Source organism: Carassius carassius, chromosome 22 (genome assembly GCF_963082965.1).
Source record: "Carassius carassius chromosome 22, fCarCar2.1, whole genome shotgun sequence".
Taxonomy (NCBI): Eukaryota; Metazoa; Chordata; class Actinopteri; order Cypriniformes; family Cyprinidae; genus Carassius; species Carassius carassius.
The window spans coordinates 15428393-15456320 of NC_081776.1; the positions used below are offsets into that span (position 1 = coordinate 15428393).

Here is a 27928-nt window from a genome sequence, read left to right on the forward strand (position 1 = left end):
GGGAGATTGCAATATCAAGCATAAATAAAGGTTTTGTAGCTAAAAAATAAATGCAAGTAGATGACATTAGAAGCCTCACTCATTCAAATTACTCTTATATTAAAAATAAGGTGGATAATGTGTGATCTGTTACAACTGATCATATTCAGTACCCTAGCAACCACCCAGAAAGCACTACTGAACACTGACCATATAGCATCACAAAGATAATCACTCAAAACTCTTTAGCAGCTGCAAAGCCACACCCTTGCAACCACCTACAACACATTAGCATTGTTTTGGTGAGATTTCCATGTAAATTTCACAACTTTGTTGCCATAACATCATAACACCAAACCCCTAAAAAGAATGCAATAATGTCAAGAATCATTGAACAATACACACGTTTTAACAGACTAATTAATCTAGGAGCTTTTATGAAATGATAAGCTTTACATATCTGCTGTTAAATCATCCAGCATTTGGTCCCATTTACTTTCATTTTAAGTGTCTCACTGTAACCTTGATTTACTTATTTCTTTTTTTAAATGAAAAACAAAATTTATTTTTTATTTTAACACTATTTTTTTTTTGTTTATCAACATTATAGCACATTTGTTGCTAACTATGCATACTATTAACCCTGAATATTCCTTTTTTATCATGTAAGATTTACATTTACATTTATTCATTTAGCTGACGCTTTTATCCAAAGCGACTTACAATTGCTATATATGTCAGAGGTCGCACGCCTCTGGAGCAACTAGGGGTTAAGTGTCTTGCTCAGGGACACACTGGCAGTTCGCAGTGGATTCGAACCCGGGTCTCCCACACCACAGGCATGCGTCTTATCCACATGAGCAGTGCATGCTACAATACCTAATCACTTAACTTGGAAATATCTACTCTTTTTTCTGCAGTAGTTTATTCATCTGTGTGTGCAACACAAGCAAAACCAAACAATACTTAATGCATAGAGAAACAACAAACATGCCAAGAAATCATATTTAACTTGTTTTTATTATTAGCCTATGGGTCTTGATGTAAGGCGTCCTGCATTCAGCTTGTGTATAGTCTTTCAGTCAATCCAGAGGATTAATGATAAAATGTGAAGGCAATTGAGAGTGGAGAGAGAGAGAGAAAGCGAGCGCTACTGGCAGAGATACCATAGATGCTCATCCATCTATGCAGACAGCTACAATAATTGCCCCAGCTCCTCAGCTTCGTCTTGTCACATTTGTGAAAAACATGCCCTAAACTTCAGGAAACACAAGCAATTTCCTTTAAACATTTCATTTTCCACAAATCACCTCGCCACCCCCCAAGGCCTCTGTGCCAGGAATCTTTAATTCAGCATGCGGCTCCTCATCAATAACTTTTCTTTTACTCAGAATATTGCACAGATTGAATTGATTGCAGCTAGCTTCCCCCATAGCGCTCTGAGAAACTGCACAAGTCCTGAAGACATTTCATCTAAATCAGCCACATAGATGGTTGATGAATGCATTTAAAAGAGAGTTTCATTTATCCAGACACTCTGAAAAAAACACACAAAAAAATTAATAAATAAATAAACCTTCTCTGTTAGTCAATATTAACATAAAAGCATTCTGTTCATTTCCATATTGTTAAAAGCTAATTTTCATCGGCTGACACTAATATAAATAATGATGCATTTTGATATTAACTTCTTTGATATTTTTCTTCTTAAACCCTCATAAAAATCGAATTATCTGAAAGATGCTATGCTAACTAATAACAGAACTACACTCTAACAGTAAACAACTGTCTTATTTCAATCTATTTTTATTTCTCCTTTAAGACATTTTTGATAATGTGTAATTTGAAATATAACCGAAATCTAAAATAAATGTTTTAAATAATGAAAGAGCAACCTCTGATAATTAAATCTCAAATCATTCTCCAGTGATGTATAAAAAGTTTTTTTTTTTTTTTTTTGCAAAAAACACAGTTAAACCTCTATATAAATAGTTAAAACAAACATTCATGTAGTTTGTAGATAACCTTGTTTACAAGAGTTTGCAGAAATTTGTGCCAATGATCAGCTACTTGGTGGCATTTAGTGTAATAGAGGATATTCTCATTCTAAAGGTATTTAATTGGACAGAACTATGTTACAGATGGGTCATCAAAATTAAAACTATTAGATGTAGACAAAAACAACAACTAAAAAAAACCCCACTGAAACACTGATTTTGATTTAATTGGGTCTTTAAGGCCACAGTATTTAAGATTTTGTGTTTGTATTGGAATAATAAAGTGAAATCATGCAGCAGTGTGGGTTCCAGCCAGGGGTTTTCGCAAAGAAAGTCATTTTAATGCTTATATTTGCCACTGACAAATTCTACATTTGCAGGGCCCTAATTAGACATTCCAGTCTGAAAACATCGAACAATTTACTCCAAGGAAACCATGAATTCTGTCCTTCATTATTCGTTCCTTACCTTTTCGGAGGGTACTCAACTTGAGTGTGGCGAGCTTATAAAGTTGGCTGATAGGAAGCAAGGGTATGCTCATTTACTGTCCAGTATTAGCAAGCCTGAAAACATCCATCTTTACCTTTTCCTTTGTTTCTCTATCTCACACTGCTTCCATTTGCAACAGTAATTCAAAATCACATTAACACATGGTTCATTATGGTCTTCATAGAAAACCAGTTCATGGAATGTAGCTCCTGTTAGTAGTTTTGTAAACTTGCATTTTTAACGACACTTGGTAGCAATCAAGCTTGGTATTACTAAAATGAATGTACTTATTGTGGTTGGATTATAACAATTATCAAAAATTTTAACATGCACTTTATTGTACCATGTTATTGCTTTATAATGTTTATTCTTTCCATCTTTGAGGGGAGCAGTGTCTAGATCTCCAATCAGGGGTACCTCAGGGTTCGGTGCTGGGCTCCGTCCTTTTCTCAGTATAATGGGATCACTGGGACTTATCATATAACAGATGATCTGGTGACTCACTGTGCTGCAGACAGATCCAGTAGAATGAGGAGATGATGGAGACAGTTCTCACAAACCACAGGGCTTTGGTGATGGACAGGCAAGGAAGTCTCTGTTGAATATCCGCTTTTGAAATCTTTCAAGGGAAAGAAGAGAGTTGATTGAAAACAAATCAAAGTCAAACTTTCGCTACGAATGAGAGAAGAAAGACAAGGCTGTAAATATCTGCTGTGAAACACAGACAATATTTATCACAACATTTCATTTATGCATTTTAAAAATGTAGCCTTTTTCAGATTAGATGATAGAACATTTTGAGAATTATATAATTTTTATTTTATACTATCATTTATAAAAAATCTTTACAAACACACACACACACAAATGTTTGACTTTTACAGACAGAAGTAGTACTTTTTTATTTTATAAATATATACAAATATTTTAATGACAGTGCTTCTGTGCAAAAAGACACAGATGCCCTTTGCTTCTTCTCAAATTAAATTATGCACTTTTTCTTTCTTGGTTCAAAAGAAAGATCACCGTTCTCAGAACTGCTGTGCACACATTCTTAATGTAGCACAGATAATAAAAACAGAGGAACCATTTGCTCCTCTCTGCGGCTCTGAGCAGATGTGGGCGTTAAAAAAGCTACAATTTTGACCACCTCCACTCCAGGGCTAATTTTAAATTTTTTTATTATGTGCTGCTGATTTAACTCTCTGCTGGAGCACATGCCAAAGTTTATTTAGATTTAATACAAATGAGGCTTTAGTTTGGAAACCATGGATATTTCACATAAAATAAAATAAAATTATCAGGTTTAAAGGCTGCAACCGAGTTTATATTTAAAAATTTGGAGATGATGTCTTGCTTTGTAGTAAAAAAAAAAAAAGCCTATTGACAAACAGCGAGCCCCTAACATCACTAACAAGCTTTTTGTGACAGAACGATTTCACAGTTGTGCTTTCGGTGACATTTTCAAAAAGCACTGAATAATGGTGTATAAAAGACTTTACTTTCACACTATCAAAGTGATAGTATCACATCTCCATGAGTCTGTTATGATGTTTGCAGTCTTGTTACATCTAATAAGATCTAATCCATAGGTCAGAAACATATTTTGAGACCCTGAAGTGTGATAGATGAAGAAGTTACTGCTTAGGTGGTAAATTTATGCTTCTTTATTCAGAGTCAAGGAAGTAAAACTACATTAAAGCCTAAGGCATCCAACATTTACTTGTTATGAGTCACTGTGAAATGTTCTTGTTTATACACATCAATTAAATGAGTTTGTTTTATTCCAATTAATGTCAGCAAAAAACAAAATGAGGCCACCAAGCTGAACATGAAATAAAAAGGTGGTTAAGATACCTTTATGGAAACTGAATCAAATACAGATAAAGAAATGAGAAAGTTTCATGAGAAACTTAGAGAGTGTATCTATAAATATAACTTTTGATACATATTTACATATTTATGTACTAATATTAATAAAATTTTTATGGAAGCAGATTAGTCTCAAATATAATTCACGCAAAAAACACGATTCACACATGTGTAGACAATTTCACATGCATGAAACCTAATTCACGTACACACAAAAAAAATTCACGTGCATGAAAAAAAAATATATATTCACAAAAAGCAATTCACATGCGCAAAATAAAATTATATATTTATAAAACACGTCTCACAAATGCAAAAAACAATTTGTAGATATACAACTGTGCAAAAAAACCTTTGAATGTTTAAAATGTACGAGTGTTTGAATGTACGAATAGTCATTTACTACGAATCCACTCGGATTTGTGTGTGTGTGTTTTTGAGACTTTCCTGGCAGAGCTCTCTTCACACGTGGGTCTGTCGTACTCTTTAGCCAATCAGATGCGAGCTTACCATTCAACCAATCATATCATAAGCCACTGAGTGCATTCAAGGAGCACGATTCTGCGCACCTTTTGCGCAATATGGATTAATTAGAACGGAAATTAAGCCTTTACATCAGTAATCCAGCATGGCGAATGAAGAACGGGAAGCACGGGTAAGAGTTTAGTTTATTTCATAAAAGTCTGAGTTTACGCATTTTATCGTTTACACATTCAATCAAGACAGTTTTTCTAGTTAGAAAACTAGTTAGAAAAAAATACAGTTGTAACAGGACAGTTACAGTAATTATAAATTAAACTGCAATCAGGATAGTAAAAAGAAAGACCTGTAAAGTCAAAAGTAACATTTTCAGAGTTGTGAAATTATAATTCTAAATAATCTTGTTTTATAAATTGATGTCTGTTAGGTCAGTGTGTACTTTCTTACAGTAATACATTTTAAAACATGTAGCCTAGTCATTGTTAACCACTACGTTGAAGCAATGTAGTTCGATCAAGATAAACATCATCACATATTTAGAAACGTGGTTTAATTTGTAACTATATATGTTATAGTGGTTCTTAACCTTTTTTTACACTGGGCCGCACTATGGTCCAAGTGCAAGCGGATTGCACAGGTTCGAGTAGCAATGGGCTTCTTCACACTGCCTCCACATGTGCAATTGTGCTTCTGAAGCCTATTGACCACGCGCACCTGTCCGCGCAGTCATAAAAAAAATGGAAGGTACGTGTTCGTCCTCTCAGAGCCTCCGCACACACTCTCCCATGACGATGATTACGTCACGCCTACCTAGCGGTCCATAACGGTCTCCCCACGGACGCGGAAAGTTTAACATATGGCTTAAGATGCAGTCTGTAAGACGCGCACGGGAGCATGACTTGACGCGACATTGCAGAAAATGTGCATTCACAAATGTAGCCTATGTTGATCCAAATATGGAAAGCACATTCGAATTTAATAATATAAGGTTCTCTCCAGAGATGTTTTGCCACATTTCTTCAATTAAGGATGATTGCTATGTAATATATGGTGTTCCCATTTGCCTGAACCTCAAATAAAATGCGGGGCAAACCGAAAATCCAGCACTCTCCTTCACTACTGATACTGCGACTATTATTTTTTATACGTGTTCATTCGCTGGCATTTTTCACATTTCTTTTTTTTCTCCCTTAAAAACAAATTTGTCCATTATGATGCTCAATTTTACTAATGGCTGTTGATTGAATTCTGCCAAAGTGGGCGCTTGTATGTGTTCGTTAAATGAGTAATGTTATATGAGTAGGTCTGATCATGTCTGAAAATAATATATGAAACACAAAATAATTTAACATAAAAAACATTAGGCTATAGCTTATATTTTTTAAGTAAATGTTTAAATTAATGTAAAAAATAATAAAAATTAATTGTGTTCAGCATGGTTTTCTAATATATATAGTTTTCTAACTAGAAAAACTGTCTTGATTGAATGTGTTAACGATAAAATGTGTAAACTCAGACTTTTATGAAATAAACTAAACTCTTACCCGTGCTTCCCGTTCTTCATTCGCCATGCTGGATTACTGATGTCAAGGCTTAATTTCTGTTCTAATTAATCCATATTGCGCAAAAGGTGCGCAGAATCGTGCTCCATGAATGCACTCAGTGGCTTATGATATGATTGGTTGAATGGTAAGCTCGCATCTGATTGGCTAAAGAGTACGACAGACCTACGTGGGAAGAGAGATCTGCCAGGAAAGTCTCAAAAACACACACACACAAATCCGAGTGGATTTGTAGTAAATGACGATTCGTACATTCAGACACTCGTACATTTTAAACATTCAAAGGTTTTTGTGCACAGTTGTATATCTACAAATAGTTTTTTGCATTTGTGAAATGTATTTTATAAATATATAATTTTATTTTGCGCTCGTGAATTGCTTTTTGTGAATATATTTTTTTCACGCATGTGAATTTTTTTTGTGTGTACGTGAATTAGATTTCATGCATGTGAAATTGTCTACACATGTGTGAATCGTGTTTTTTGCGTGAATTATATCTGAGACTAATCTGCTTCTATACATTTTTACTATTAAAAAGATAAATAAGAATTGCTATGTTTCTTTAATGAGTATCAATGTCTGCATAACAATTACTGTCCTTAACTTTAATACATATAATGAAATGCCCTCCATATTCTGTAGTGCCAACCAATTTAAATGGGAGTCAAACCCAAACAGATGGCCACTGTGTTTTAATGGATACAGTTTTTTGCATAATAAACCGAAAGATTGAAGAGACTGATTTTAATGGGATATTTCTCAATGCATTATTTTGTTCCAAATGAAAAATGGTGATGGGGAAATGCACTCAGATGCCATTAGAGACGGGTACAGATCAATGCATAATGCATATGAATGGCAGAATATCTAGTCAATTTGTTTTGGCAGGGAACATTGGCTGGTGGACGTCTGGCACTTGACTGCGCAGCAATCAGAAAGAAGAGCTGGATGCGAGAACACACCTGAACAGGAAGCCCAGAGAGACGTTCATGTGCGGGGGACAGTTTGTTCACAGTCAAAAAGACAAAAGACTGAAAAGCTTTAAAACTTTACAGCTACAAGCGCCGCTAACTGTCAGCCTGTGACTCTTTGCATGTAAGATTATGCTAAATCATGCTGGTTTTTAATTATAAAGCTACTTCCCAATTCTCTTGTGTTCACTGTCGTGTTTGTAGCAGATGCTATTCATATCGCAGCAATTTACAAGAGCACAAAGTACATAACCAGCAACTAGCTGAAAAAACACAACACTCGCTTATAAGCCAGACCTCCATTTCTCACAAACACAGATGTGAAACACGGACCATAATCTGACTTTATACATCTTAATTACTGTGCCTGTTCTGCGTAACAACAATGTGAATTATGAACCAGCCACTGGAAACACACTGGTAACTGCACTGCCATTCACTTTTTCCTTAAACCCAAGGCTTTGCTCTGAAAACAAATGACAGACTGTATGTTTCGTGTGTTTGTTGTGTTGAACAGGAATTAGATGGTTGCGGTTCACTATTGACATGCCTTCCAGGTGCTGGACTCGTTTGGCGGGTGATAAGACGAGCTTCCAATCAGAGTGAAACAACTCAACATTCAAGTCAGGTGAAGTCGGTCTGAATCCCTCAGTGAGACTCGGCATACAGATATTAAACCTTTGTTGTCACACTGTAAAACACGCAATAAAAAATACTGTAAAAATGATACAATTAAAGCCTTTTAATTGCTTATCTGTAATACCATTGTATTTTGTTTTATTCTTTATAAAAATTGTAAATTGTTTTCTATATTCTATTGTACCACCTGATCTGTGTTGGTTATTGTCACGCTGTCTGGTCTCTGTTTCCCTGAGTCTCCACTAGTGGTCTCACTTCCCCATAGGCACCTCACCGTAGGCACTACAATTCCCACAAAGCCTTGTCCCTTCATCACAGTAATTGCACTCCTGTTAATTGCACTCAGGTGTCTTCACTTGCTAGTCATTATCCTCCCTATATTAACCAGGCCTTTTCTGTTTGTCTGCATGGAGTCCTTTCTTTCCGTCACTCAGTTTCCTCGCCTTCCGAGTTCCTCGTCTTCCGAGTTCCTGTTCCCGTTCCTGTTCCTTCCCTGTTTGTTTATTTGTTGGATGAATTTATGGTTTTGACCCCTGCTTGTTGATTTCTCTTTGGATTACCCATTAAAACCCATACTGCGATTAGATCTCTCATCTCCTGCGTTTCACTGGGTCTCTGATCGTAACAGAAGGACTCCATCAATGTCGAGATCCAGCGGTGTGGGACTTCATTCCCGTTCCCCAGCCAGTATAGTGGAGCGGAGGGTGAAATATTTAAAATTAACCACCCTCCACCAAGAGGGCAATGAGGTGGGTGCCATGGCACAAATGTTCTGGTACCTAGCTGAGGGGATGGGATATAATGATGTGGTCCTAAAGGACACTTTCAACAAACCAGAGTCATGGCACAAGATCGCTGCTTGTCCAGCGCCTCTGCACAGGATGACAGCCACAGTTGACCCTCCAGAGTCGAGTCAGGTTCCCGTTCACCCTCCAGAGTCGAGTCAGGTTCCCGTTGACCTTCCAGAGTCAAGTCAGGTTCACGTTGACCCTCCAGAGTCGAGCCAGGTTCCCTTTGACCCTCCAGAGTCGAGTCAGGTTCCCGTTGACCCTCCAGAGTCGAGCCAGGTTCCCGTTGACCCTCCAGAGTCGAGCCAGGTTCCCGTTGACACTCCAGAGTCGAGCCAGGATCCCGTTGACCCTCCAGAGTCGAGCCAGGTTCCCGTTGACCCTCCAGAGTCGAGCCAGGTTCCCGTTGACCCTCCAGAGTCGAGCCAGGTTCCCGTTGACCCTCCAGAGTCGAGCCAGGTTCCCGTTGACCCTCCAGAGTCGAGTCAGGTTCCCTGTTCCCGTTCAGGGCTCCAGACTGCGACCAAATGGTCGCATTTTGCGACCAAAATTTGAGAGTGTGCGACTGAATTTTACATCCAGTCGCACATGTGCGACCAGTAAATTTGCCTGCCCCACCCTCCGTATTTTTTTTTATACATTAAATGTGGAAGGGGCACGTCAATGATCAATGAAATGAGCAATGAAATAATCAATGAGACGCGAGCGCACACGCACGCAAACACACACACACACACACACACACACACACACACACACATACTCATGAGACGCGAGCACACACTCGCGTCTCATTGAGTGATACCTGTCTGTGAGGCGGCCAATGCGTGTGAGAAGAATAGGGAATGGCCACTGTAAGTGGCTAAAATGTGTGGAGGGGGAGGGGCCTAGTGATAATCGAGCGTGCGTAAACATCTGTGGGAAGGAAATGGAGACAAATATCATCACAACCTGATATGTGCGTGCGTCTGAGCTGTGAGCAAGCTAACTATTGATTCGTTCTTCCGACCTGCGGCTAGTGTACCAGTGCCAGAGTCTACAGTGTCACCGTCGGATGATGATGCAGAGTCAGAGGTTGGTGTGGCGAAAAAAGCCCGCACTCACCATTTTCGAGAAGACTGGCTGAAAGAATTCAGCTGGTTGAGGTACTATAAGCAGTCGAACTATATGAACTGCGAATACTGCAGCAGCTACCCCAGAACTGCGGGGAACACAAAGTTTGCCGATAGTACAGGCACTTCGCAGTTTAAACACAATACACTGATTAAACACAATCTCAGCCTAAAGCATCGAGTATGCCGTGACATGTTTATAAATCAAAAAGCAACGCCACTGCCAGTTGCTTTTAGAAGACAAATGACTGTAAATCAGAGCGTAGATGAGGCAGAGATGATGTTGAAATTTAACACGGCCTACTTCGTTGCTAAAGAGGAACTACCCTTCACCAAATACAAAAGCCAGCTCGACCTTCAAAGGAAGAATGGCTTAAAACTTAACGAAACATACAACAACGATACAGTATGCGCACAATTCGTTGGAGTAAATGCGGATACTCTGAAGGGGAAGACTTACACGAAAATCAAGGATGCTCCGTATTTATCAATTATGATCGATGGGGACACAGACGTTTCAAACAAAGGAATGCGAAATCATATACGCAAGGATCCTAAACGAAGGGAAACCAATGAATATTTTGATTGGCCACATTGATGTTTCAAGGTAAGTTTAATTCAAATTATGTTTAGACCTATATCACTAACTTATTTAGCTGTCTTTACTTTGAATATTTATAAGTTTAAATAATCACTTAAGGAGCCATAATGGCTGTGCCTCAAGGTATGTTTTAATTCACATTTTGTTTAGACCTATTACTAACTTCTTTAGCTGTCTTTACTGTGAATATTTATTAGTTTAAATAATCACTTAAGGTGCCATAATACTTCAGCTGTGAGGTGTGATGATGACAGAGGGAAAAAACTGTTCAGGCAACTGGTGTTTTCGTCCAGTGTAAGACATAATTGTACACCATTGTCATGTGCTTGCATTTTAAGGTGTATATGATGCCACCAAAGAGGCCTTTCAGCATCTAGGGACAGAAACAGGGTGGTTAGAGAAGACAGTTGCCATGGGAGCTGATGGTGCAGCTGTCAACCTCGGGCATAAAGGAGGGGTAATAGCCCTCCTCCAAGCTGAGGCAGGGGCTTTTATTGTCCCTTTTCATTGCATGCCACATAGGTAGGTTAAATGTGAACCTTCAGAATAAAGATAGGGTAGTAACCTAAAAAATGCATGTTTAATTCATTGTAATTGTAGACTGGAGCTGGCAATGCTATCTGTACAAAGGAAAATTCCGATGGTGGATCATGTCTACAATCTCCTCAACATGGTTTGGAAGTAGGGCTGGGCGATATATCGAATATTAGCGATAATATCGGAATAATTTTGACGACGATGTACAATTTGAATATATCGGGAATATCGAATATTTCAAATTCAAGCATACTTTCCCAAAAGAACGCGATGAATGTCCAAAAAAGGAACCTGTAACTGCTGACTGCTCTACGCCCCTCTACTACGAGAGCTGTAATGATAGCGGTTGCCAGATAACAAAAGTTTAAATCTCCGAATCAGAGCTCCACTGTTACAAGAATACATTTTCTGCCCAGTGTTTGCTTATTTTAAGCAATCTGGCAACCATGCGCACGTGCTCACTCCTCATTGCGGAAGAGCCGCCGATGATAATCTGAAAACACTAACAAGCTGGAATTGAGCGATCTAATGAAAGCGTCGTTCAGCCGGTCTGTGTTCTGTCGTGAGATCTCAACTGTATTGTTTGCATTTGTGATCGCAAAATAAATGCACTTACTCGACCGCTGATGTTTGAATAGAGAAACATAGGCTATGGCCATTTGGAATTACTATTGGGGAATTTCACTGATATGTTTACCAGTTTCCATAATGTAGACAGAGAGAATGCAAAAGTATTTGTTATTCATTTATATATAAGAAATAGCTATGTGCTTCAGCAACTAGCTCCCCATCTTAGAGGGTTTTTAGTGTCAGTAGGAACATAGTTTCATGCCACAGAGCTTCTCTTAAAACCGCAGACAGTTGACAGACTTGTGTTCTTAGCTTAAAAACTTGTTAAAAAAATTAATATATAATACCTATCCCAATTGCATAGTTTAAATTGTGAATTGCATGCACTAAAAAGTTGACAGAATGCACTTTCTGTAACTGTTACTTAATTTGCACTGCTTCAGTTACATATAGGCCTACATGTATTCATTTAATAAAAAGCAGTAAGTGATCTCTTGGTCTAGATTTTTTAACTGCTTAAATTAGCTGTTTAATCTAAATATATATATATTTTTTTTTAATGGGCAAAAGAAAATCATGTTTTATTTTTTATTATTTTTAATGCAAATGCAAACATATCGAGATATATATCGAATATCGTAAAATTTTTGACAATATCGAGATATCATTTTTTTTATATATCGCCCAGCCCTATTTGGAAGACATATCACTTTAGCAGCAAGTCTATGAGAGAACTACGAGCACTTGGAGAGGAGTTGGGTGTTCGTGTAAATGTACCAGGTAGTGTCAGTGGGACACGCTGGGTACCACATGTGAACCGGGCCCTCCAAACCTTGCTAAAACCTGGAGGAAAGGATAAACATCTGCAGAACCCTGGCCAGTTCACAGCAGTGTATTACCACATGGAACATTTGACTGCATCATCCACCAATACTGATATTGCTGGGAGATCAAGGAAGGTCTGTATTTAATTTCAGAATGATTTCATAGTTGGGAGGCATACAAAATAACTGATATTGGTGGTTAGTGGTTAGTAATTTGTTATGTTTTGCAGGTCAAGAAGATGATGGAAGATGGAAGCTCTGTGGGTTTCTGTCACTTATTGGCAGACTTGTTTGAGGCCATAAGTAAATTCAGCTTTTCTTCTCCAAAGAAATGATGTTATTTTGCCTCAGGTAATGTTGACATGTTAAGAAGAATATAGTTAAACAAATAATTTTAATCAAGGAATATGTAGCTTTTACCCTTGTTTTTCACAAGGAAAACGTTTTACAGGCTGTGAATAGGATTGAGAATCTCCTTGCAACTATTGAGGCCATGTCAGTGAGATGTAAGCCAGGTGGTAGGCTGGCAGAATTACTGGCAGACCTTCAGGCCCATAGAAGACAACAAGAGGGTGAGGGGGAGACTCACCTTTTGTACAAGTTTCAGGTGAGCAGTTTTTTTTAAGTAAATTTTAGATTTGGAGTTGATTTATTTATTATTTTTTTTCTTGTCTAAATGTTGAATGTTTTTTGAACCCAGGGGATCACCATCAAAGGTGAAGCTGCTGGGCTGGGAAAGGAAGGACTCTCCATGGCAAGCATACCTAAGCTACAACAAGCAGTGAGAGCAACCATCGACTGCACTTTGCTTCATTTAAAGCAAACATTCAGCAGTCTGCTTTGTAAGTGAAAGCACAGAATTATATATTTTAAAAAAATCTGTGAAAATAAGATAAGCTATCATCATTTTTCTCTTTCTCTCAACTCTGTACTTCTATTCCTTGATAGATGAAGAGTCTACATCAGCATCAGCAAAGGCAGTGAAGTCATTCAAGATATTCAGTCATGATTCCTGGCCAGCAGAGCAACCAGAGGTGACAGACTATGGTGCAGAGGAGCTGGACTTCCTGCTAGACCACTTTTCCTCTGTCTTAACAAGGTTGGTGACTCTTTTTAAATTATCATAAAGATATAAAAAGTATAACACAGAGCAATATTTCAAAAATCTACTTTGATCCTTAACCTAGATGGTTTGGTCAGTTTTTCCTTTCACTCTTTTCAGAAATGGCTGTGATTTCAATCTGGCTAGAGAGGAGTATCAATCCATGAAGACATTCATTTTTAGGAACTACATGGAAAAGTCTTACCATGCCTTATGGGGGATGATGGTAACTAAGTTGCCATTCTGCTCTGATTACAAGGTACCCCATTATGATCATATCCTTGTTAAGTTAGTAATTATTACTTTTTGATTAAATAAAAAAACCTACACTAATGATCCATTCTTTGTAGAACATCCTACATCTTGTTCACATCATGCTGGTCCTCCCGGTCTCCTCTGTTATATGTGAAAGGGGATTTTCTGCTCAGAAGAGGATTAAATCTGATGTCAGGGGGTCCCAGCATGTAGACAATGTGGAGGACTTGGTTCGAATTAGCATGGAGGGACCTAGTTTACAAAAGTTTGATGCCAAGGAAGCTGTACAAACATGGTTCAGTCAGGGTAAAAGGTCTAGGAGGCCAAATTGCAAGGGCTGGCCTTCTGAGCCTCCTAGTGGAACACAGGAGGATCTGCTCTAGTGAGTAAAGGCTCAAGTTGTTTAGGCCTACATGTTCTAGTGGAATGTTATTGGCCAGTGCCCCTAATGTTTACATACATTGAAGTAATGTTTGTAACTGTGAAATGACCGAAAGGTTACTAAGCTCTTTGTTTCTAAGCACTTTTTTTTTATTCTGACTGTATGGCATTTTGTTTACTATTTGTACTGTCATGACAGCGATGGTGCTGTCAGTTTACCTTGTTGTTGCATCTTCAAAAGTGCAGAATAAAATGTGACACTGAATTTGAAACAGCACATTGTAATTTCTGCATCAATTATTAAAGTTTTTATTAGTAATATAGTGGAAATTAGTAGATTTGGTAAGCATGTTGAATTACGGTTTGCGCCCCTAAATTTTCAGTTGGGGGCCACTGTGCTCCTAGTGAAAAAAGTTAGTCTGGAGCCCTGCCGTTGACCCTCCAGAGTCGAGTCAGGTTCCCTTTGACCCTCCAGAGTCGAGTCAGGTTCCCTTTGACCCTCCAGAGTCAAGTCAGGTTCCCGTTGACCCTTCAGAGTCGAGTCAGGTTCCCGTTGACCCTCCAGAGTCGAGTCTGGTTTCCGTTGACCTTCCAGAGTCGAGTCAGGTTCCCTTTGACCCTCCAGAGTCGAGTCATTGATCTTCATGAGCACAGTCAGGTCACCAATTATCTTCATGAGCATTGTCAAGTCACCAATGATCCTCATGAGCAGAGTCAAGTCATCATTGATCTTCCTGAATCCAGTCTAAACTCCTCGAAACTACCTAGGGCTGTCAATGAATATTCTAAATTCGAATATGTATTCGAATAGTAAAAAAAAAACGAATTACGAAGGTGAAAATTGATATTTTTTAATTAAAAAAAATGTGGAAAAAAAGGCCCGCGGTAGTAGAGGCGTGGTTGTCTGCTTTGCGAGTGGGCGCCAGCGCACCTGAGGGTTCAGGGACAGGTCACAGCCTCACAGGAGTCGCACTGTCTGAAATTTATCGTTTCATGTCAAGGAAAAGTTCCATGTTTACCACAGCACAGCTCGCTCGGAGCATTCAATGTCAGTTCTATATGCTGTAAAACTTCAATTAATATTAATAATATTTGTTTTAATCACTGAATGAAGCCTGCTATATTTGGGACAACAGTCGCGACCTTAAATTGCTTGCACAAAAATTTGTTTGTTCATTTAAACCATTATGCGCAGAGAACGTGAGGGTGAGAGAGCGTGAGGTCTGCAGTCTTGGCGATTAGTTGATTTCCTTGTTTTTGTGTATAGGTAATACGTTGTCATATATGTTTAAACTTAAATAGACTATCTATAAAAGTAGTTATGTCTTTTTGTATTATTTTTGCCTGTTATTGACGTAATGCGCGTCATTGACAACATGCGCAACCAGATGTTCGAATAGTTCGAATATTCGTGTATTTTTTAGAGGGAATATTCGAACGTCAATTTTGAGCAATTTTGACAGCCCTAAAACTACCAGAGCCTCTCCAACTTTCTGCGGAACTACCAGAGCCTTTCCACGTCTCTGTGGAACTACCAGAGTCTCTCCACGTCTCTGCGGAACTACCAGAGTCTCTCCACGTCTCTGCGGAACTACCAGAGTCTCTCCACGTCTCTGCGGAACCACCAGAGCCTCTCCACGCCTCTGCGAAAACTACCAGAGCCTCTCCACGCCTCTGCTGAACTACCAGAGCCTCTCCACGCCTCTGCTGAACTACCAGAGCCTCTCAACGTCTCTGCTGAACTACCAGAGTCTCTTCTCGTCTCGGCTGAACTAATAGAGCCTCTCCTCATCTCTGCGGAACTTCTAGGGTCTCGTCACATCTCAGCCGAACTCTCTGAGCACTCGACTGATCATGTCGTGGCCACGGAGGCCACCCTCAACTTGCTCATGTTCTCTGTTTCAGACTTGCCTAACCAGACTTGCTCTCCTGTGTCATCGATCCCACTGTGGTGGTCTTCTGCGCCGCCCGGGTGGCCCTCTGCCTCGAAGGTATGGATATGGTGGTCTTCTGCACCACCCTGGTGGGCTTCTTTCCCGACCGCACGGATGTGGTGGTCTTTTGCGCCGTCCTGGTGGGCTTCTGTCTCGACCGCACTGATGTGGTGGTCTTCTGCGCCACCCGAGTGGGCTTCTGTCTCGACCGCACGGATGTGGTGGTCTTCTGCGCCGCCCTGGTGGGCTTCTGTCTCGACCGCACGGATGTGGTGGTCTTCTGCGCCGCCCCTGGTGGGCTTCCGTCTCGACCGCACGGATGTGGTGGTCTTCTGCGCCACCCGAGTGGGCTTCTGTCTCGTCCGCACGGATGTGGTGGTCTTCTGCGCCGCCCTGGTGGGCTTCTGCCTCGACCGCACGGAGGTGGTGGTCTTCTGTGCCGCCCGGGTGGGCTTCTGTCTCGACCGCACGGATGTGGTGGTCTTCTGCGCCGCCCTGGTTGGCCTCGGTCTTGACCGCACGGATGCAGTGGTCTTCTGCGCCGCCCGGGTGGGCTTCTGTCTCGACCGCATGGCTCCAATTCCACCTTGCTCCTCTCTGGATTCCTGCCCTGTCGGTTCGGCCCTGGGACACTGAACGTTATGTTCTTCCTGGACTTGTGTTTTGTTGTTGTTTTGTTTTTTGTTTCTCTCTCTGTTTCCCTCTATGTACCTGGCCCTCCGTCCCTCCCCCTGATCCTCTGCCGTTCCACCTCCCTCCTGGGCTCCTTGTTTTTGTTTTTGTTTTTGCACTTCTGTCTCTGTTTCCCCTATTTTACCTGGCCCTCCGTCCCTCCCCCTGGTCCTCCGCCGCTCCACCTCCCTCCTGGTCTCTGTGTTCCTTGGTCTCTTCTTGGGTTCAGGTGGAGCATCTGGTAGCTGCTCCATGGAGGAGGGGGTAATGTCAGGCTGTCTGGTCTCTGTTTCCCTGAGTCTCCACTAGTGGTCTCACTTCCCCATAGGCACCTCACCGTAGGCACTACAATTCCCACAAAGCCTTGTCCCTTCATCACAGTAATTGCACTCCTGTTAATTGCACTCGGGTGTCTTCACTTGTTAGTCATTATCCTCCCTATATTAACCAGTCCTTTTCTGTTTGTCTGCATGGAGTCCTTTCTTTCCGTCACCCAGTTTCCTCGCCTTCCGAGTTTCTTGTCTTCTGAGTTCCTGTTCCTGTTCCTTCCCTGTTTGTTTATTTGTTGGATGGATTTATGGTTTTGACCCCTGCTTGTTGATTTCTCTTTGGATTACCCATTAAAACCCATACTGCGATTGGATCTCTGGTCTCCTGCGTTTCACTGGGTCTCCGATCGTAACAGTTATTAATACATTTTAAGGTAAAAAATTTTTTTTTTTGTAGTTCAAGTATATCAGTACAGATATAAGCTGTAAAATATACATAAACCAAAATGCCATCCTATAATACATTGTTTTTTTAGACTTTCTTCATACCAGTAAGCTCATGTTGTGTTAAACCATCCAAGAAAGCTTAATATTTAATTCCTCATGAATGTCCTTTAAATGTGACTCATGGCTCATTATCACATTTTGTGCTTTTATAACAGTACAGACCCAATCAGATGAAACAACAACCGCCTCACAATTCATTGAAAAGGTAATGAAACGTTACTGATGCGTCTCTGAAGACAGTGAAGCAAAAACAATATTAATAAGATACAGGGCTGCCTCCATTTGTGGTCAGTGAACATAATGGCATGTTAATGATGACTGAATGTATATGGAGGAGATGAAGTGAGATTCTCATCGACTGCTGCTCTCGGACACATTATTAGTCTAATTGGAAGTGAGACACTGTCGGTCTTACGTTGACAATCCGACATGGCAAACAGTCCCTGAAATCTCATTGCATGTGGAACAAATCAGACATCTGGTCCACAAAATAAAGGGTGGAATGAATAACAAATTAGTTTTATGATGAACAAATGATGATGAGCAAACGCATTTATTATTGCGAGCAACTGAGACACATGCGCAATTAGACAAATTACATTTTGGTGACTTTGGCTGCTGTGTTGTACTGAGAGGCCTTTGCTTGCTATCCTGAAAGAAACCATTTATTAGCCAGGTCAAAGTCACATGCCATTATCGGCTACTATATATTCTGTGTACAGTTTATCAACTTATTGGAATATCCAATTAATAATTGAATAGTTTCTGCAAATCTAAATTAGATCTATCTTTTACGAAAAAGAAGCACTTCAGACGTGAAATGCGATAAGTGGCTGGTAACTTGTTGTTCAGCAAACAGGCAAAGCAACAGATCTTGTGTCAGTTTGAAGTGAAAATCATTGTGATAGTTTTGCAGCTGTATTGGCTCCTCTCTGTTTTTATGTCTCCCAAAATGCGGCGGATCGTCCGCCCTCCTGGTGGAGGTCCTCATTATCTTGTTCCACCCACTTGCTATTTGAATTATTTTCCCAGCTCGATTTGGCAGCATCAGGCCGACTCCATCACATGCCACAGGCTGTGCAGACACACACACGCAGAGCTCAAAATAATGCTGACACGTCGTCACAGTTGATTGAGCAGGAAACCTTGTTAAAGCTAAAGCAGATTACGCAAAAGTCCAAAGCAGAATCAATCCATTCATTTATGGGATTTTTTCTTCCTTTCATTATTTGCTTTATTTTCAGATATAAACCATTCAAATTGCATCAGGGCTTTGACACAAAAATCAGAGGAATCTCTAAAAATAAAGTTAAATAAGTTCAGATGTAAATAGAAGCATGGAAGTGATCTACATTAGCATTACATGCGATAGTCAAATAAAAAATAAAAACAATTGGCCAACATAAGTAAACAATATTTATTATTCTGATATCTGGATCTTATTTGATTTAGGGTACTCTTGTTTGAGTTTTATAAAAAGATTGGATCTAAATTACTATTCTATTAGCATTCATTTAGTATATTTTTCCAAGGGCTGAATGACATAAGAGAAACACCAGGAACCTGAACCTCGTAACAGACTTGAAAGCACTTTTTGTAGAGTCACTCTTTGGCTGGGAGACAGAACTGTATGAAAAGCTTTATATTTTATAAACTCTTTGCTGCAACTCATTTTTATATATTAGCTGTTGACTACATAATATATAAAGAACGACACCAATTAGGATTAAATAACTGACTCATTCATCCACACCACGCTGACAATTTGTTTCTAATTAAATATGTTGTTTTCAGTGGATTATTTCCATTAACTCATGCTAACAGAACAGTTTGACCACCGCGGACAGCAATGCTTGCGCAGACTGCTGCAATGTTAGCAGAAAATATTTATTTCCTCACTCTTTCTCTGCTGCTGTTAACAGGTGTGACAGTATTTCACTGAACTGTGCTTTGATGATTCTGTGTGTTTTGTGTGTTAATTACATCTCTAATTGTTTTGAATGCTAAATTTCACTTATAAACAGCCCACTGATTTTCTTTTAACCTGAATCTCACCGTTAATTAATAGTAATGAATAAGATATTATATTGTACAGTACATATTTTCAATTATACTAATCTGAGGAAAAAAACTGCAAATACGTTTTTATATTATATTATACATATATTCTCTCAAGATTATTTCCTCTTATGGTTATTTTTGTTTCATAAAGTCTGGTCTGGAATAAAAGCATCGGAGAGGTCAGTCATACACACACACACTGTGTATCACGTGTTATTACAGTAAATGTCAAATACTGTAGCTGATGTAACATCTACATGGCAAGAGTAATTATGTCAATTACATTACATGTCAGAGCTATTACATTCAGTTAAAGTCAGCATGAAAACAAAAGTTCTAATTTTATAATGGAATATTAAAATTTTTGTTTTTTTATAGCTGATTCATCTGTGCACTTTTTTTATTCACTTGCTTTGTAACCTCTAATCAAAATAGCTTCAATAGTAAATGCAAATAACAACAAACCAATCAATTCCAGTCAAGCCATTTCACTCATGTCACAATAAGGAAGAAAAGTTAATCGTAACTTCCATTTTTACTACATCAAGTAGCTACAAACAATTCTGTGTCTATGTTGGATGATATTTTTCAGTCTTCATGTGTTTGGGACACTTTTGAACCTGTCTCATTACAAGAACTTTCTGAAGTCATTAATGCCCTAAAACCTTCACTGTGTCCTTATGACGAGATTCATCCACTCTACCTCAAACTGATCACAGAGTCAGTTTGCCCTACGTTACTCATTTTCATAAATAAATCCTTAGCTACTGGTATGGTTCCTACCGCTCTGAAATGGGCAGTTGTCACCCCTCTCCTCAAGAAACCTTCATTGGACACGTCGGTGTTAAATAATTTCCGGCCAATTTCTGTGCTCCCATTTGTTTCTAAGGTGTTAGAAAAGCTGGTCTTAACTCAACTTCAGTTATTTCTCAGCACCAACCACATTCCTGAACGCTTTCAGTCTGGCTTTAAACCTCTCCATAGCACTGAATCAGCTTTACTGAGAGTTTTTAATGATATTTTAGTTACCACTGATTCAGGGGACTCTTTAATCTTAGTTCTCCTAGACTTAACAGCTGCCTTCGACACCACTGACCATCAGGTGCTTCTATGGAGACTAAAATCCCTAGTGGGGTTAAATGGTTATGTCCTGGAGTGGTTCAAATCTTACCTAACTGACTGCTACTTCTCAATAAAAATGGGAAACTACTCCTCCTCTGCTGCGCGTCTCGAATTTGGCCTCCCTCAGGGTTCGATCTTATCCCCTCTGCTTTTCTCCCTCTATATGTTGCCGCTAGGATCGATTATGAGAAAGCATGGAGTTCAATATCATCTCTATGCTGATGATACCGAAATCTACCTACCTATAAAAAGAGACAATCCCCTTTCTGTCACTTTGCTATTTTCCTGCCTCGACGAGATTAAAATCTGGCTGGCAAATAATTTTTTATCCCTTAACAACTCAAAGACAGAGGTTATTGTGTTTAACTCCTCAAATGTCTCCAAAATTGATACCTCTATTCTAGATGACCTGGCAGTTCACCAAACAAAATGTGTTAAAAGTCTTGTTGGACTGTCAGCTCACTCTAGACAAACACATCTCCTCAGTAGTTGCGTCAAGTTTTTTCCAGCTCCGTCAGTTATCAAAAATCAAACACGCATTGCCTGTTAGCTCGCTCGAGACAGTAGTCCACGCCTTTATTGTTTCACGGCTGGACTACTGTAATTCTTTATACAGCGGTATTTCAAAAAGGCAACTAGATCGGCTTCAATTAGTCCAAAATGCTGCTGCGAAATTTCTAAAATATGGCCGTAAATATGACCACTTCACCCCTCTACTCCGAGCCCTTCACTGGTTACATATCCAGTACAGAGTAAATTTTAAAATAATTTTATTTGTTTACAAATGTGTGCATGATCTGGCCCCAAGCTATCTATCTGAACTCATCTCCCCATACAATCCCACTCGAGAGCTCCGCTCTGGAAATCAAAAGCTGCTCAAGATCCCATCTTCCAGACTTAAACGCAGAGGTGACAGAGCTTTCTCTATCGCAGGCCCGAGATTGTGGAACAACCTTCCAAGCCACATCAGAACTGCTCCTTCACTAGATATTTTTAAAATCTCTTTTAAAAACCCATCTGTTCTCCCTTGCCTTTTTGGATTGACAGGGATAGTTTTTATTACGTTCATTAGTTACAGGTAGTCGTGTGTGAAAACATAATATTTGTGATAAAGTGCTAGACATACTGTCTACTGGAATGCAAATGTCCACTGGCTGCCAGTCAGGGATTTGTACTTTGTGTGTGACCGTCTGTGAGCAGATCAGACAGGAGTCAAGGACACAAAGACGTCCTCACTGCAGTGTGACTATTAGAGCAAACTTCATTGTTATTCTATTACTCGTAGAGGGATTAGAAATATATCAGGGACGCTCATGATAAGGTGAAGAGGTGCTGATACACTCAGAAGAGGTGAGAAACGCCAGACCTCACATCTGAAACCCACCGTGATTGCTTGAGAAAATTGAAATATTACTGACCAAAGTCCCAGGTGTCTTTGCTGTGGGATTGTAAGGCCCAATTCTACCCCTTAGCCCTTCCCCTTCCCTTTTCACATGAAGGGGTAAGGGGTGTCTCGATTCTCTTTTGGTTGGAGGGGAAGGGGTAAGGGGAAGGGCCAGATAGCCTTTCAAACGAAGATTTTTCGGGACCACACTTCAAATGTAGGGGTATGATTGGGATTGGGCCTAAGTAAACCACTGAAATGTGTGTGAATTGTCCTCTAAACCATCTAAACGAAAACCTGCCCTGCAGCTGATTTCAAAGATGTCACTGGACATGTCAATCATAACGTCGATTTCTACACAACTGCAAGGAAAACAGCTGCAGGAATGGTTTGCACTTAACTGATTTGGGACAAAAATATTGATGGGCTTAATTTACAGACTCAGTTATAACTACAGTTCAAGATGGATCATAAATACATAGACATTTATTTACCTGTACACTAAATAAATAATTTTTAACAATGAATTCAATAAAATGAAATAACCATAACAAGGCATCAAGTTATTATTATAAAGAGATGCTAAAGGGACATGGTGATGAGATGAGATGAAATGGGAGATGAGATGGGAGGGGAAATTATATTTAAATATATTTAATGTTTACGGTACTTAAAACTAGCAATGGAAATAATGAGGAGAGAGGAAAAACTATATTTCAGTGCTGTTGAAAGTGAACATAGGTTTGTTGTGGGAACAAAAAACTTTTGAAAGAAAACACTAAAGTTTTTTTGAGTGAACACAAAAGCATTTAAATTATTATTTATTTTTTTCAATCTCAAAATGTTCCCCCTTAGGGGCTCCATATAATGATGATTTTGGGCATTAGAAGGCTGTCTTATCTAAAACTATTGAGGCATGGAAAGAATAATTTAATTAAATAACTGAATTAAAAATGTGTAACGAGCAAATGAAAATGCACATTGTAGCAACAGGCAAAAACCTGTCCACTCCAGGAAGTTGCATAAAGACAGTCAGTCTATTGGAGCTTACTTGATTGAGAATGTGCTGGCCATTTGTGTATAATTTGCATTAGGTGGTAAGTGAAAAGACTGTGAAGTGACTCTGATTCTAAAACGGAATTCTTTTAATAATTGCATTACCCTGTTACGTGTTTGTGAAGTGTCGGTACCACTGTTAAAAATTACATCAATGGGAATGGGAAAAATGCCTTCATGGGAAAGGGAAAATGCCTTCAAGAATCACTGTAGTTCATGAATTCGAGCTTTAAAAAGTTTCTCTCTGTAGGCAGAGTCATCAATACACTTACATATTAAACATTTCCTTCAGCTGTCATCTTGGGTGTGGAGTATGAAGCAACCAAATATGGCTTTACATACAGTATGAAGAGATGCTGATCTCTCATCAGGACGAAGCTGAGTGTTGTGTCACTTGCTCCTCTACCTCTGCTCTGGCTCAAGGGCGACACACTTCAGATCTCCATCCTCATAGGAGCTACAGTGATAGAGAAGAGCACAAATGTGGAGATTAGCAACTGTGTTCACTGAGAGCTGGAGGGTTTATCAATTATAGGTGTATTTTGGACCTCTGCACTTTGATGCTCTCAGGGGCAAATCCAGAGCGACTGAAATATACATAGATTAAAGCTGCGTTAAGTGTTTGTTCCACCTATTTGCAAAGAGTTTTATATACCTGGAAATGTAAAGCAATGAATGGTGTGACATCAAAGGATCGATTTGACTATGATAATCTGTCTGGGAAATCCTCCAGTCGGCTGGGAAGGATTTAAAGTGTCTAAAGAGCAAATGAGGAGGCTTATGCGAGCGAGTCCCACACAGTGCCTGGAGAGATGCAGATTCAATTTGAAAACACACATATAAAATGAGTTCAAGAGATTTAATGAGAACCAGCTCCCAATAAAACAAACAGCACGGAAGAAAGAGGAGGAATGAATGGAGGCAACAGGCGCATGAAAAATAAGCTCGGACAAGTTAAACGTGACAAAGGTGCAAATAGCTTATTTTTTATGAGATGAACTGCAGTGGTTTCTGTGTTTTGGTGTCTGAGGTCAATGGGGACAAATATCATAAACACAGATGGTAACAGGTTTGCTCAAACACTGCATCCACATTTTTTGCTACCTTCAGTTTGACTGTTGAACCTTGAATTTCCTGCATCAAACCCAGAGGGAGAAAATGAGGCACGAACAGGTTTAAGTTCAGATGAAGTTCCATTCTCAGACATTGAGCTTTGTTGTCTGTACATTGGTGAACTGGTTCCTTTGATTCAGTCTTTTTTTCTGATGGATGTTGGTGGCTTGTTAAGCCATCTGTGGGGTGGACTTGGTAGAGGTGGGTTATCAAGCATTGGATTGCTTCCATAGTATTTTTTTATCCCTCTGTCTGAGCTTACCTCAGCACAAACTCCAATCTTCTCCCCAAACTCAATAACTCATCACAATCCTGGATGCTGATAGAAGCCCCAGGCTTCAGTTTCCCATGTTTCAGCTGCTCACAATGCATCTGGGGCCTGTTTCACTAAGGAGGTTTAACCAACTCTGAGTTTAAACTTGAACTCTGAGTTGACTTACCCTGAGATGGGAAACGTTTGGTTACAGAACAGCTGAAATGAGTTGGTTTAATCAACTCTAAATTGACTGACTCTGAGTTAAAGGGGTGGTTCGGGATTTTTGACATCGGACCTCATTTTTAGGTCAGCCTGGTTGTTATTCATCAGTGGAGACATTTTTAAAAAAAAAGTATCCAGTCCTTATATTTGGATAGTTGGCCGATGCTAGGCTAGCGCGAGTCAATGGGTATATGTTAGCCAGCCATTAAAAACCGTTTTACCCGCTCCACAGTGCACCAAACGCAAATCAAGTATAACACTAGACTATCGATGCAAATGTCCGTTGAGAGAATAATGTTAGAAATCAAACTTACCTTTCATCTCAATGATCCTAAAGGAACTAGTTTCTCAGCCGCTGCGGAATTTTACTTTGCTCCGGTTAGTAATGCGGCAAAAAGTAAACACAGAACAGAAGCGCACTACAGTCATTACATCCAGCTAACCGGCTCACTCGGTTGCCTAGGTAATCAATATCACTCTGCTGCTGCTGTTGACAAGGCTTATGATTACAGGGAACAAATTATAACTAATGCAATGTGATGAAAGGTAAGTTTGATTTCTAACATTATTCTATCAACGGACATTTGCATCGATAGTCTAGTGTTATAATTGATTTGCGTTTGGTGCACTGTGGAGCGGGTAAAACGGTTTTTAATGGCTGGCTAACATATACCCATTGACTCGCGCTAGCCTAGCATCGGCTATCTATCCAAATATAAAGACTGGATAATTAAAAAAAAAAAAATGTCTCCACTGATGAATAACAACCAGGCTGACTTAAAAATGAGGTCCGATGTCAAAAATCCCGAACCACCCCTTTAAATGCGTGCACCACAACTATAAAAAGCCATTATCAATGGAGCACCGATATTACGATTCACCATGGCAACAGCTCCCGCCAAAAAGCCGTCTGCATACTTCAGACTCAATACAAAAATGTAATTCTTCTCAGTGTTATAATATCACAGGTGAAAACTGGCAGAACGTTAGATTAATGAACTAATCATTTTATGGTATCTCATGGACAAAAAATATATATAAAATAATAATATTAATAATAATATTTTCAGAAGCTTCAACTCTGCCAAGAGGTCTCCTAAGGGAACCTCTCGAGGCTGGCCTCTGGTGTGTATGGAGTAGTCATAGGACTATGTTCTGTAAAACACTGCTTGTTTCGGATGTGCTTTTAAGCTTTCTGGTCTCTATGTCACCCTGCCCGTGACGCTCACCATTCCATTGGAATGATTTCACACATGCTTCAGGACATGGTCACACAGAGGCTTTCTCTAAGCATTTCTGATGCAGTTTAAGTTACCTAAATGGGAAACAGGAAGCACCTTTCAGCTCAGTGTACTTATATAAACAGATCTTTTCATCTGGGCTCAGAGGTTTCTTCTCATTATTTAATCATACTGCTCTAAAAGCAAAAGAGCACATATAGAATATTTTCACAGTTATAAACCTCTTCAACCAAACACAGTGGAAATGGGCTTGTGGATGTCTTGGGCCTCGTACTGGCTTTTTTAGTCAAACTTGGAAGGATATAATGGCATGAGGTTTCATGTAGACATGGTGGAAGGAAGCCATCTGAATCTGTTTCACTGTATAGTGTTTCACTGTATGTTCATGATGTTTGGAGAATAATGAAGATCGGGAGTGAGCGGGGGAATTTAAAAAACACATTTGCGTAGGACCAGAGGAAGGTTTTGTGCTCTGACTTGATGTGGCACATTATGATGCCACACAGTGTATGTGGCTCTATGGACAGCTTATTGTCAGCGATGGAGGTAGAATTGCTTTACATATGCATGTTATTTCTCTGAAACACCTGTTTTTTTGTTTTTCCTGTAGGATTTCTCTCATTTTAATCAATGGCTGCGTTACATGAATATCTTGTAGTTTTCTGTTATGGATCTGCCTGTTAAATGATACAATCAGAACCGAAGAAAGATGTGTTGAAAGAATTATGATTTGAGGCTAAAACAATGCTTGTGTTTGAAAACAGACAGGTCAAGTCTTTTTATGTCAGTCAATTAAAGAGTCACTGCAATTGCTGACTTTTTTTATGAAAAAGAAAAAAACTTTCAAAGCCATTAATTGTTATGACAATGTTCTCTATCATAAGTATTAATGTTTTAATTTGAATGTATTTATACGTGTAACAAGTTAGAGAACAAGCTCGACTGAGCGTTTTTAATTACCTGCGTCTGTTATCTCTCCTTCTTCAGGTCATGTAAATAATACATTTGTGAAGAAGAAAAAAAAACTATATTTTTGGAGTAGTATCCTTTCGCCGGTTAAGCTGGCACCGTCTTGCTCGTAGGTTGAACCTTGAAATGGTGGCGCTCAAAGTCCAAAACTTGTTTACTTAATTCTGAATGAGCGGTTTTAAAAGTATTGGTTTATGAAAGGTTCAATAACTCACTCATGAACAGTCGCTTGATATCCTGCATTCAAAAAGTCGCTGGGAATCCAAATACTCTTTGCTTCAGACTGTAGCGTGATGACTCGTATTTTGGTGACGTAGGGTATTCTTTGGGCGAATTCCAAACGGAAGTGAGCATCCCTATGACCTACACCCTTCGAAGGGCAGAGCCCTTTAAGAGTGTTCTTTGAAAGGTGTAAGTGTAAGGCATTACGGTTTCGTATAAGCATTTGGGACTCTCTTCGCAAAGGGAATGAGTGACCAAGTGTTACCTTGACAACGCTGCGCGTGCGGCGTGCGTGCAGCATTCAGCACTCCATCAATTGTTGCAAATAAATATTTCTGCTTATTATTATTTTTTTATTTAAATATTGTCTAATTGTGTCTTATCTACTTTTCAAAATAAACTTACTTGCACTTCCATCTTATATCATATTTCTATCACTGACGAAAAATATTTTGTCTTACATTAAAACAGACAAGGTTAAATATCCTATTCTATTTACTTTGTATGTGAACTCGAAATCAACCTCAGCTTTGCTTGATAAAGCATCGCAAGATCTCCTAAATGCAGATCACATGATCACAAACGAATATCAGTGACCATTACATCACACACACACACACACACACACACACACACACACACACACACACACACACACACACACACACACACACACACACACAGATATATATATATATATATATATATATATATATATATATATATATATATATATATATA

General features: G+C 39.3%; 1 long non-coding RNA gene across 2 annotated transcripts; it reads right to left on the minus strand.

Annotated features, from left to right (window-relative positions):
• Positions 1-1140: 1140 nt before the first annotated feature.
• LOC132098403 (uncharacterized) lies at positions 1141-27408 on the minus strand. Of its 2 annotated transcripts, none has more exons than XR_009422908.1 (4): positions 27181-27408; positions 23437-23621; positions 2970-3084; positions 1141-1516 (listed from the first exon to the last, which is right to left on the minus strand). It is a non-coding gene; the product is annotated as an uncharacterized LOC132098403 (long non-coding RNA). The 2 variants fall into 2 exon arrangements; XR_009422909.1 differs by having other exon boundaries at positions 26957-27408.
• Positions 27409-27928: the final 520 nt, after the last annotated feature.